The 12703-nt window shown below is 46.1% G+C and overlaps 1 protein-coding gene across 20 annotated transcripts in view; it reads right to left on the reverse strand.

Moving 5' to 3' along the window:
• Positions 1–12703, reverse strand: part of MAGI2 (membrane associated guanylate kinase, WW and PDZ domain containing 2) — a 1187450-nt gene that overhangs the window by 392627 nt on the left and 782120 nt on the right. The window lies entirely within an intron of this gene.

Consider the following 12703-nt stretch of genomic DNA (forward strand, 5'->3'; position numbering starts at 1 on the left):
TGAAATTAATAGGCAGTAGGTTTAAAACAAACATAAGGAAGTACTTCTTCACACAACACACAGACAAGCTGTGGAATTTGTTGCCATAGGATGTGAAGCTCCAAAGTATTATTAGACTGTGACTGGCTCTTGAACAAAAAAGCTGACACTTCCTGTTGGGATGAGTTGCAAACTGGTCTATGTGAGGAACTCCCAGGTTTGAAAAATGAGGCTTAATGTATCTGGCCAGAGAGACCACTCGTGTCTCTGCTGAAAGATCTGCTCAAGTGGTCTGCCAGACTCTTCTGGACACCTGGAAGGTGGGACCTTTGAGGTGAATCATGCTGGTTATACAAAACTGCCAAAGCTGCATCACCTCCTGACAGAGATGATTCAATCTGTCTCTCCATGTCTGTTCACATAGAGCATTGCTGCTGTGTTGGCCATAAGAACAAGCAGAGTCCTTCCCTTGATGAGGGGGAGGAAAGCCCAACAGGCTAGACGAATGGCTCTCAAATCTCTTATGTTTATGTAGAGAGCTAAATCTTTGCCAGATAAGAGACTTTAGGTGCACAGATTCCCCAGAAGGGCTTCCCAACCCACAGAAGAAACATCTGTAACCAGTCAATGTGGGGGGTGGAGTAGGGGGTGTCAAAGGGAATTCCCTTAAGCACGTTCGTTGGGTTCATCCACCAATTCAAAGACTCCTGTAGATACTTGAACCAGCATGTCCAGTGGGTTGACTAATCAGGGAATACATTGAGTTCACCCAGCTCTGCAACTTCCTGAGATGAAGTCTGGCATGCTGAACCACATATGTTCATGAGGCCATGTGCCCTAGAAGTTTGAGGCAGTTCCTTACAGTCATGGCTGGATGAGCCTTCAGGTCTAATGAAATGGCTAACATAGTCTGGAATCTGACTTGCAGGAGGAAAACCTGGCTACTGTAGAAGCCAAGACCGGTCTTATAAACTCTATCCTCTGAACAGTGGAGAAGACTAACTTGTCTTCATTGATCAGCAGACCCAGAACTCTGAAGAGGGATTGGATCTTGGTCACACTGAAGTCTACCTGGCTTTTGGACCAAACTCTCACCAACCAATTGTCCAGGTATGGAAATACTTGTCCTCCTGGTTTTTCTTAGGAAAATGCAGCCACCACTGCCATGCATTTTGTAAATACTGGTGGGGCCACAGATAAGCCAAAGGGCCGGACTATAAACTGATAATGGGACTCATTGACCATAAACCTTGAGGAATTTCCTGGGGCTTTTATGGATAGCCACATGGAAATATACCACCCGCAAGTCAAGGGCAGTGTACCAGTCACTGGGATCCAGGAAGGGATAATGGATGCCAGAGTGATCATCCAAATTACATTTTATTTATATATTTGTTCAGTTCTTACATGTCTCATGTGCGTCTGAGACCTCCTTTTTGCCTTTGGCATTAGGAAGTAGCATGAATAAAACCCTTTCCTTCTGTGGAGAGGAGGGACCTCCTCTGTGGCTCCCAACAGGAGGAAAGCCTGGACATCCCAAATGAGGCCCTCCTTGTGAGAGTATGGTCCCTGAAGAGGAATGGGGAAGAGAGGTGGGAAAGGGAGGACAGAAGCATGTCAAATAGTGTATACCAATTTCATGGTGCTTAGGAACCACTGATCTGGTAATATGGGTCCAAGCACATTGGGATAATCTGTTGGAAAAAACAAGAATAGAAGAAACAGGCATAAGACAAGTTGGTAAGCTGTCCTCAACAAGGCAGCGAAATGGACTGCTTGGCATTTCCAGGTTGTATAGAAGAGCCTTATGAAGACAAATAATGAGAAGGTGGTAGTTTCCTCCTATGACTTTTCCCTTTCTTCCCAGACTGATTCAGTTTTCTAGGCATAAAGGATGGGTAATGGTGGAATGACTGAGTGTGGAATTGCTTCTCTTTAAAGAGTGGAGAGTAAATCCCTAACGACTTTAACATAGCCCTAGAGTCCTTGAGACTGTGCAACTAGTCATCAGTCTGCTGAGAAAAGAGGGTTGGTCCCTCAAAAGGGAGATCCTGGATAGTCTGTTGGATCTTCTGTAGAAGACCCCAGAACGGAAGCCATGAAAAAATGGTTATTAACCTTTCATGACTGTTGTTCTTTGAGATGTGTTGCATATGTTCATTCCAGTCTTGGTATGCGTGCACCCTTCACCTAGTTGACAGAAAATTTTCCATCAGTAGTACCCATTGAGGCAGGTTGAGTGCCCTCTGCACCAGCAACACTGCTATAAAGGGCCCAGATGACCCCGAGCCTCCTCAGTTCCTTCTTTCTGGATAACTCAGATGTAAGGAGTAGGAGGGTGGGTTGTGGAATGGACACATGCAACACATCTCAAACAACAACAGTTACGAAAGGTTAGTGTAAGCAGTGTCAGGATGAGCTCCACCCTGACATCTGGTGGTGAGGTGTGGCAAGTTGTGGAAAAGAACTTCAGGGGCCAATCTCATTTGCATAGGCACACCCACCACGCCTAGAATGAGACCATAGCTGCCCAAATGGTCACTTTGGCTGCTGTGGGATCCCCAGTGTCTCTGTTACTGGGGCAGGAAGAATAAATTATTACCCTGATTATGGGAACTGTGCTTGGAACTGTACGTGGCCTTTTGTTATGATGGAGGGATTCACCATCAACTAAGTAGCACTCGCTAGGCAAGGGTCATGGGTTCCAAAACTGTGTGAAGGGAGAGAAGCTGGGGACAAGCATTAATACTTGGTGGCATGGGCCCCTTGGTGAGGGCCTTACATGCTAATTGCACTTCCTCCTCTCTCCACTGTGGAATATCAGAGCTAATTTTGATTTCATTAGGAGTCTAGTTACAGGCTGCTGAGCTCACTTTGGGCTGACAGTGCACCAGCACTGGGGCTCCCCTACTACAAGCTGAATTCACCTAAGAGCTGAAATCACTGAGTGTTGTGTTAAGCAGTGGGGGAGCCTGAAGATATATTGTGGAGCAGTTTGCGGGACGGCTGGAGTGCCTCGCAGACCGGCTGGTGAAGCAGTTCGACGTGGAGCAGTTTGTGGATGGCAGGAGCTGCTTGTGGGCCGTGGAGCTGAGCGAAGGAGTTTGTGGGGCGGCTGGCGGAGTGCAGCTGAGCGAAGGAGTTCGTGGGGTGGCTGGCGGAGCGGAGCGCAGCTGAGCGAAGGAGTTCGTGGGGCGGCTGGCGGAGCGGAGCGCCGCTATGGGGCGGTCAGCTTCAGATCATGTAAGGTGCCTCTTACCCCCGTCCCATTTCCACCCAGGTTGGGAGGTAAAGCTCCGCAGATAAACTTTCGAACTCTGGGGCTGCCCTGACCAGGGACAGAGACTTTTGGGGCATTGGACTTTTGGGACTTTGGGTGATTTGGGGTTGCTGGACTCAAGAACCAAAGGGAAAAGGGCATGCCCCAATTTGCTTGGGGTGGGTTTTTTTTTTGCTCATGGGTTGTGTTATGAATCCTGTTGGTGGTGTTTCCCCAACATAATGCCACATTGTTTCTCTCTGTTACGAAAAGGCTTTTGCTACACTCAGACTATGTGCTTGCGAGAGGGGAAGTATTGCTTCTTGGAGGCGCCCAGCGGGGGTGGTATATATTTGTCCCAGGTCACTGGGTGGGGGCTCGAGCTGGTTTGCATTGTGTTATTGGAACGGATCCCCTAGATATTGAACCCGGCCCTTGTTGCTGCCAACTCTGATAGGCAGAAGGGTTACATTTGTAACCATTTTTTCTTCTTCAAGTGTTTGCACATGTGCATTCCACTTTTGGTGATCCTCAAGTAGTAATATAGGCAGTGGGATCAAAGTTTATGTACACACAGACTGTAGTACAGCTTGACCAAATTTGACATCATCCCTAGAGTATGGGGTGATGGCATAATAGGAGGCAAAAGTGTGACCCAATGACCAGGTTGCTGCTTTACAAATATCCTGGATAGGGGCCTGCATGAGGAATGCCACTGAGGTTGCTTGTGATCTTGTGGAGTGATCAGTCAACTTGTCAGTTGGAGAAATGCCTGCCAGATCATAACAAACACTGATACAGGAAGTATCCAAGATTGAGTTCTTTCAAAAGAGTCTGAAAGACCTTTCATTCTGTCCACCATGGAGCTGAACAGCTGGGTGGATCACCAAAACAGTTTGGTGCACTGTATGTAGAATGCCAGTGCTCTTCTAATGTCCCATGTGTGTAGCAGAAGCCTGTCGCTATTTGTGTACAATTTTGGGTAAAATACAGGTAACTATATTGATTGGTTTATTTGAAAATGTTGTACTACTTTAGAGAGAAAATTTAGATGAGGGCATACGTATACCTTATTTTTAAAGAAGACTGTATACGATGGTTCAGATGTCAGGTCACACAGTTCAGTAACCCTTCTGGCAGAGGTGATACCTATTAGGAAAACCACCTTCCACAAAAGGTGTAGTAAATAGCACATTGCTAAAGACTCAAATGGTGGCCCCATAAGTTTCAACAACACCAAGTTCAAGTCCCATAGGGAAACAGGTTCCCTTATTTGCAGGTACAACTGTTTGAGGCTTTAAAGGAATATGATTGTCATATCATAAAATATTGAACAGTTTTCCATGTGAGTATAGAAAGCCGATATTGCTGCCAGGTGAACTTTTATAGAGGAAATTGTTAAGGCTTATTGCTTCAGGTGCAACAGATAGTCTAGTAGGTGTTGAATTGAGGACTGCATCAGTGAGACTCTGGTTTGACAACCCCAAACAGAGAACCGTTTCAATTTTGACAGGTAGGCAGCCCTGGTCGAGGGCTTTCTACTACTTAGTAACACATCGCAAACTTGCTCTGAGCAAGCCTGCTCCCTGGGATTTAGCTGTGTAGCTTCCAGGCTGTTAAATCGAGGGTCTGCAGGTTTGGGTGGAGCAGCCAATTGTAGCCTTGGGAGACCAAATCCAGGTGCAATGGGAGTGAGACTGGAGTTGCCAATGGGAGGTCCAGTACAGTAGAAAACCAGCGTTGGTGGGGTCACACTCGGGCTATTAGTATAACCGGGGTGTGAGCCTGCTTGATCTTTAGTAGCACTCTGTGTGGAATGGGATTTGGGGGAAAGCATAATCGAGCTGTTCTGTCCAGGGTAGCAGGAAGGCATCTGTAATGGAGCCTGGACTGAGGCCATGCAGGGAGTAGAATTTATGTCATTTTCTGATGGACTTCTTTGCAAATAGATCTATCTGGGGAGTCCACCACCACTGCATCTGGATACATCTGGGCAGAGAGACCACTCGTGGTGACTTGAAAATGACCTTCTCAGGCAGTCTGTTAACTCATCTGCATATCTGGAAGGTAAGAGGCCTCAAAGTTGATTCCTGACAAAAGAGTGATGAGTGAGCTCTTCCCTGATTGTTGAGGTAAAACATTGCTGAGGTGCTGTCTGCAACAACAAGCAGGTTTTCCCCTGTGATATGATGTAGGAAGGCCTGGCAGGTAAGACAAACTGTCCTGAGCTCTCTGAGGTTCATATGAAGAATGAGATCCCATGAGGACCATAGATCCTGAGTTCAGAGGGGCCCCAGGTGAGCTCCCCACTCTAGAGCCAATGCATCTGAGACCAAAGTCATCAAAGATTGAGGGTGGAGGAAAGAAATGTCCACACAAACTTTGAGAGGGTTCAGTAAAATCAGAACCCACAAAGGTATTGTGAGCACAGGTACTGTGTATCCAGATGATGGAGGCTTGGGGAGTAAACGGAGGCCAGCCACGTCTGGAGGGGCCTAAGGTGTAGCCTTGCATGTTGTACTACATATGTACATGAGGCCATGTGCCCCAGGAGCCTCATACAGCTTCGGGCTGTTGTGACTGGATGAATCTTGAGGTCTGTCATGAGAGAATGAATAGACTGAAATCTTGACTCTGGAAGGAACACTCTGTCCAAGGTTGACTCTATCCTCTGCACCAGGCAAAGGGTAAATTTGTCTACACTAAATCAGTAGGCCTAGTGCTTTGAAGTTTGACTGGATGAGTTGAATGCTGGACATAACCTGAGCTTTGAACCAGCCCTTGACTAGCCAATCATACAGGTAAGGCTAGATCTGCACTCCTAGTCTCCTCAGAAATGCTGCTAGCATGGCCATATATACTGTGAATACCTCAGAAGCTGCACATAGGCCAATCATTAGTACAGTGAATTGATAATGCGAGTGCTTCAATATGAACCTGACAAACTTTCTGTGGACTTGATATATTGACACATGAAAGTGGGCATCTCTTAAATCAAGGGTGGTGTACCAGTCTCCAGGATCCAGTGATGGAATGATGGATGCCAGGGTGACCATAAGAACTTTATGTTTTTGAGATAGTTGTTGAGCTGACAAGGTCTAAAATAGGTCTGAGACCTCCCTTTGCTTTTGGGATCAGGAAATAATGGGAGTAAAAGCCTTTCCCTCTTAAACTCTGTGGAACCTCCTCTATGGCTCCCACCTGAAGGAGAGTTTGAACCTCCTGGACAAGAAGCTCCTTGTGAAAATGGCTCCTGAAAAGGGATGGAGGGTGGGAAGGGGGGTAGAAATAAACTGAAGTGTGTATCCCATCTCTACAGTGCTCAACACCCAACAGTCCATGGTGCTATGGGATCAAGCACTGAGGAAATGGGAAAGGCAGTTTGCAAACAGAAGAAAAATGGGGTCTGACATTCTGGAAACTGGTACAGCATCCTCGTACATCCCATCAAAGTGCCTGGTTAGTAACCTCTGGATGTCTAGGTGGTGCAGCACTGAGGCAGAGGCCTATGACACTAAACTGGGAGGAGTGGTAGATACACTGGAGGGTAGGATACAGAGGGACCTAGACAGATTGGAGGATTGGGCCAAAAGAAATCTGATGAGGTTCAACAAGGACAAGTGCAGAGTCCTGCACTTAGGATGGAAGAATCCAATGCACCACTACAGACTAGGGACCAAATGGCTCGGCAGCAGTTCTGTAGAGAAGAACCTAGGGGTGACAGTGGACGAGAAGCTGGATATGAGTCGACAGTGTGCCCTTGTTGCCAAGAAGGCCAATGGCATTTTGGGGTGTATTAGTAGGGGCATTGCCAGCAGATCGAGGGATGTGATCATTCCCCTCTATTCGATATTGGTGAGGCCTCATCTGGAGTACTGTGTCCAGTTTTGGGCCCCACACTACAAGAAGGATGAGCAAAAATTGGAGAGAGTCCAGCAAAGGGCAACAAAAATGATTAGGGGACTGGAACACATGAGTTATGAGGAGAGGCTGAGGAAACTGGGATTGTTTAGTCTACGGAAGAGAAGGATGAGGGGGGATTTGATAGCTGCTTTTAACTACCTGAAAGGTGGATCCAAAAAGGATGGATCTAGACTATTCTCAGTGATAGCAGATGACAGGACAAGGAGTAATGGTCTCAAGTTGCAGTGGGGGAGGTTTAGGTTGGATATTAGGAAAAACTTTTTCACTAGGAGGGTGGTGAAACACTGGAATGCGTTATGTAGGGAGGTGGTGGAATCCCCTTCCTCAGAAGTTTTTAAGGTCAGGCTTCACAAAGCCCTGGCTGGGATGATTTAGTTGGGATTGGTCCTGCTCTGGGCAGGGGGTTGGACTAGATGGTGTCCAGAGGTCCCTTCCAACTCTGTTATTCTATGATTCTATGATATGTCTATAATCCCTACTCCACTTCCTCTGCAGTCCTGTTTAGGAGCTGGGCCAGAGTACTGGTGGACTTGCGCTCTAAAGTGCTTCCTGGTAGGGTTGCAGTGTGCAACCTGAGGGACTTTAGGACTGCCCCATCAGTACTTTAACCCATGGAGCTTAGCATCAGTCTGCTAATAAGGTAATTGAGACTGGCATGGTACTGAGCACTGTAACGATGTGGCTGGTTCCCCTGCATCTGCCAACACCGATAGCACCAACTCTTGAACTGCCACTTATACTGGAACCAACAGACTTAGGAGACCTCTGGCTGCTGCAGATGCTTCCAGTGTGGTTGGTATCAAGATGGGGTTGGTACAGTGTGCTGTTGCAGATATGGACGATGCTCCTTCTGGCTCTGGACTTGACAGTACCTGCCTAGGTGCCAGAGCCAACAGTGCTGTCTTCTGCAGTGCCGAAGCAGATGAGTGCTTCGACTTAAACAGCACTCTACTCTTAACCCCATGCCTACCAGACTTTGGTACCAGAGATCTTCCCCTCTCAGCAATCTGCTTAGAAATCTTATGCCTCTTCTTAGGCACAGGGGATGGTGAGTGGTGTTAGGACTCAGGCACGGTAGAAAGCGCACTCCTGACTGATACTGAGGCACTATGTGCTGAGTCTGACCAACTTGGCTCAGATGGATGTCTCAAGGCCACCTCCATAAGTAGAAACTTTAGCCTGGTTTCATGGTCTTTCTTTTTGCAGACTTAATGTCCTTACAAATTTGGCAACACTCCCTGATATGAGTTTCCCTTTGGCACTTCAAGCAACTTGAGTGTGGGTTGCTTAGATACATAGCCTTATTGCAGGAAATGTAGGGCTTGAATCCTGGTGACCGAGGCATTCACCGGTACCGGGAATCGACTGAAACCCTTAGGTATTGTAAAACCTAACTAACTATACTAAAACAATAATAATAGTAATAACAATAAACTATTTATAACAAAATACAAGAATACACAGTACAAAGAGTTGACTGAAAGCAATTGCAAAAGCAAGATGAGCATAACAGTGACCATCACAGGCAGTAAGAAGGAACAGTGGGGGTTCGGGATTGGCTGGGCCCTTTATACCTGTGCCACCGGTGTGTTGCAGTTGAGGGTGCCACTGAGGAAAAAATTTCCAGTGACTGTGCACAGGGTGTGCACACATCAAGAGTGGAATGGACACGTGCAATCACTCAAAGAAAAGCACGTATGCATCAGCATCATAAATGGCTACAGAGCTTGCCCCATCCAGTGAAGCCTGGAAAGAGGTCCTAGCCACCAGCTTACCTGCTTCGATTGCTGCTGGAAACTCTTACCTGGCATCCTCTGGAAACTTGTCCACAAACTTGAGAACATTGTCCCAGAGGGAGAAATCGTATCTAGCCTGCGAGCTTGCTGGTTTGAGATACAAAACTGGAGGCCAGCAGTAGAATAAATTTTTCTTCTGAAAAGATCAAGTTTCTTTGCCTTTTTTTGTCTTTGGAGTAGAAGACGGCTATCCCTCGTTCACTGTCAAGCCCACCAATGAACTCAAGGTGGTGGTGGTAAAAGTGTGCATATCCCCGTGAGGGCTCATGGTACTTTCACTCAGTCTTTTTGTCTGTTGGTGGCAGAGAAGAGGCATTTGCCACAATATTCTTGTGGGCTCCAGAATAGCTTCATTTATAGGGAAAGTTTCTTGGGACATCCCTGCTAATCCCAAAATGTCCACTAACCTATAGGAGCTCTCTTGAACTACCTCCATTCATGTGTCCAGGGAAGAAGCAACACTCTTTAACAGGTCTATATTGGCCCTGTAATGTCCTAAAGAGGTGAGGACATTTCAAATGCCACTGTCTCACTGGGTAATGAGGAGGAGGAACACAAATGCTGAGGTGCTGCCTCCTGTAACTCTTCCGATGGAGGTTCTATTGGAGAATGGGGAGGATCTGGTGGTAGGAGGAAACCCCCCTGGGTTCCAGTATGGCCATTGGTAGGGCACTGGACCCAATCAAGGATCTGTGCCCCTCAACCAATGCAGAATCTCTGTCAGATACCCAGGGTGAAAACCCCTCAGTGATGGAGAGTGACCTCGATCTCTGGCCTGAGATATGTATGAACCAATCTCTGATCCCAAAGAAGAGCCCGAGTCACCTGAAGAGGGGAGTGTGGTACCGCTTGGTGTCGAGGACCACTCTTGAGTCTCTGGAGACAACAAGTACCGAGGGGAGCATACTGGGCTTGCTTCTGCATGGCACTGAGAAAGGAGACACAGGAGGGTCTAAAGTTGGCCATGTATGGAAGTTGACCTCTGCCTGCAGGTAAGTCCATTGTAGTCTGAAGATTCATTGGTACCGGGTGAGATATCTGCTGTACCGCTGGAGAGGCCAGTATTGAGAGGCAGAGAAAATCCTGTAATATGCTTCTGGTGTTGGTTCTGAGAGGTTCCCCTGATGCAGCTGTTGTTGCATCGAAGGGGTCAGTGCTGCAAAATGGGTTGGTCTCAGTGACATAGCCAGCGTGCTGGAGCTGATGACCCCACTGACTGAGATGCAGTCAGCACTGGAGAATGCTTCTCCTCTGAGGACACTCTTCCCCCACTTTCCAGACTGTTTGTTGGTTGACAGTATTGGAGACCTTGGCCTCTTGAAGGATGACCTTAGAAGCACCATGTTGATGCTTCTTTCTCAGTACTGGGGAAGCAGAATGATGCCAAAACTCAGCAATGTCCCTAGTGGCACTTCTGACGGAAGTAAATGTACTTGGTGGCTGCACCAAGTGGGAATGTTCTGAGGGTGGATGCCGGGCTGCCTCCGAGAAAAGGTTGCAGAATCTCATCTCCCTGTTCTACTTAGTTTGGGGCTTAAAATCCATACAGATCTAACTCTTGTTCCAGAAGTGACACTTGCCAAGGCACTTCAGACACCTAGAATGAGGGTCAGCCACCGACATGGATTTCCTGCAGCCAATGCAAGGTTTAAAACCCAGAGACCGAGGCATTCCCCAGTACCAGGCACCAGCACCCAGAAGAAATGGGAACTGACACTCCACTAAATTATAAAAAAATAATTAATAAATGAAACTTACACTAAATTACCACTTCACTATATACAAAAGAAAAAACAAATTCCCTGAAAGAGAGAAATTCCCAGAAGCAAGCCAACGTACTCTGACTACCAGTCATGGGTGGTAAGAAGGAACTGAGAAGGGGTCAGGATACCATCATGCAGCACAAGGCAGCAGAAGGAGCATGCGGTGCCCTGACATGTACTGCTAAGGGGAAATCTCTGACTCTGGTGCACTGACCACCCGTATTCCCGAAGTGGATGGACATCTGCAATCACTTACATTTTTTTCCCCCCAGGAGACACAATGGAAGCAATGGCCATTCAATCTTCCCTTCACTTTTTCCTCTCTAAAGTGCATTAACCCAGAGAGAACTGTGACCTTAAGAACCCCTCAATGCCAACTGACAGTGGGTTCAATGTTCTATAACAGCAACTCTTATGAGACCTGATAAACTCACTACACCTAACACACTGCTGTCATAGTATATATCTATAATTTCATGAGAGGTATCAAATGAAAGCTTAGATCATACTGGTCATCATAAGCATTGTGAGATGTATGTATATTTGGTACACAAGGAATTGTGTGTACCTACTAAAAATAACTTTTAAACTATGTAACCAGGAAGAATTCACAAACAGGTTTTTTCCAGACAGGAGGTAAGGTGTATATCTCTCTGTCACATGCAAATTAAGCCAACACAATGGAAGCCCTATTTGCATGTGAAGTCAACAGGAAAAACAAGTTGCTAGGAGGGATGTGAAATCAACAGGGAGAACAGTGGAGAACATTCAATGGGAGAGAAGAATCTTATCTGAGGGTGCACTTCAAAAGGGGCATTTCAAAGGGTTACTGGACTATATGAGGAAGGGAAAAGGACCCCTTTCTTATCCTTTCACTGAGGCAAAAAGGACAGCACTTTTTCCATTCATGAAAGTTGGATCCTAGCCATCTGGGCTAGTGATTCTGGGAGGCTGCTTTAGGTAAGAAATAAGACAAGAACTTTAGTCTGTTAAAGTTAAGATAGAGTCTAAAAAGTGAGTTATACCTTTCATTTTACATATAACCTGTTGTTCTTGTTATGCTTGCTCACTAGCTCTTAAATCTTAATCTAGTAAATAAACTTATTTGCTTTCACAATCAGTAGATTCCAGTGCTGTGTTGTCATAAAGGATCTGATCCGAGTTGTGCCAGTCAAACTGTGTATACTCTGTCTCTTTTGGAGACAGCGTACCTGATTATTTCTGAGAGTATCCAGTGGCAGGGGCTGAATACCTCAGAGGGAGATGCTGGCAGAGGGGCTTGAGGATTGGTGTGTGTCTGTCACTAGCTGCACAGAGGGTAAGGTTTGCGGACATCTGGAAAAAAGTGCTATGTCTGTGGCCAGAGGCTGTTGGTTTTAGGGAGCTGAGCTACAGAAGACATCAGGCAAAAGTACTTCATGTGAAGGGCAGGTAGTGGCAAGGTACCTCATAACACTTAGTACCCCTGGGGAGCTGCACTGGGAAGTGAAAAAATAGTTGTGTCTTCATGTCCATTCAATTACCTGTCCCTGTCCTAGTGTGGTTGCCATTTAGTGACCGCTATAATAGTTGTGTAAAGTCTACCAGTTCATTTCTCAATTGCCACTGAACAGCAATCAGAAAATAATTACTTTTGATTACTATATGGACATAGACTGGATTTGATCCACTGACCTAGAGAAAAAAGATTCCATATCTCATTATCCATCCCCAAGTCATTCAGGAGTCTTATTTTTAAATATTATTTGATATGTGTTCTTAGGTTTTATCTATAAGTTTATCGTCTATCTTTTTTTCTTTAAATTTAATCCTTTTTTTTTAGAAAGAACACATTATATAGGACAAGGACATAAGCATCTAGCAATTGTAATACAACATATATGAGCATCAAACGCTGTCCTTCTACTGAGGCCAAAGCATATGGCTGAGTTGTTCTTTTCTTAAATACAGATGAGTGTTTTCCATCTTTAACTATTGCCAGC

Source organism: Lepidochelys kempii, chromosome 1, assembly GCF_965140265.1.
Source record: "Lepidochelys kempii isolate rLepKem1 chromosome 1, rLepKem1.hap2, whole genome shotgun sequence".
In the NCBI taxonomy this organism is placed as follows: domain Eukaryota; kingdom Metazoa; phylum Chordata; order Testudines; family Cheloniidae; genus Lepidochelys; species Lepidochelys kempii.